This window comes from Pterocles gutturalis, unplaced genomic scaffold, assembly GCF_000699245.1.
Source record: "Pterocles gutturalis isolate BGI_N339 unplaced genomic scaffold, ASM69924v1 scaffold1198, whole genome shotgun sequence".
In the NCBI taxonomy this organism is placed as follows: Eukaryota; Metazoa; Chordata; class Aves; order Pterocliformes; family Pteroclidae; genus Pterocles; species Pterocles gutturalis.
Window position 1 is genome coordinate 118028 of NW_010120238.1, and position 550 is coordinate 118577.

A 550-nucleotide genomic window follows, 5' to 3' on the forward strand; every position below is an offset into this window, starting at 1 on the left:
CCGCGTGAGGCTTTTTTTTTTTTTTTTTTCCCCCTTGGACGGGTTTTTTTACCAAGATTTCCAGGAAAAATGTTAATTTAGGCCAGGCTGGAGGTGTTCGACTGCAGCGAGGAAGTTCCCAGCATCAAGGCAGCTCCGGTCACCGCTGTTGTCCCCATCCTTTCTCTCATGGGGCAGCTCTTCTCCTCCCCTCCCGCACATCCTGGCTCCTCCTGCCCTGTGGCTACTACTGAGGACTTTCAGGTGTCACCTGGTGCTGAGCTCTTTGCTCTGCTCCGCTCCCCACCCTGAGCGCTGCCATCAGAGGGGATGAGCAGGGAGGAGGTTGGACCCGGAGGGTCCTTCCCTGGCTCCCAGCGCAGTGCCGGCTCCTGTGCCGCAGCCACGGCGGGGTTCAGCTGCTGCGTTCTCGGTTCCTTTCCACGCCGCGGGTGCTGCTAAAGCTCCGAAGACAGGGAGCGTGCTTGGGGCTTGGGAATGATCCACCTGCAGCACGGCAGGGGCTGGCAGTGCCCCTGGCTCGTGTGTTCCAGCGGCTGCCTTGGCCTGG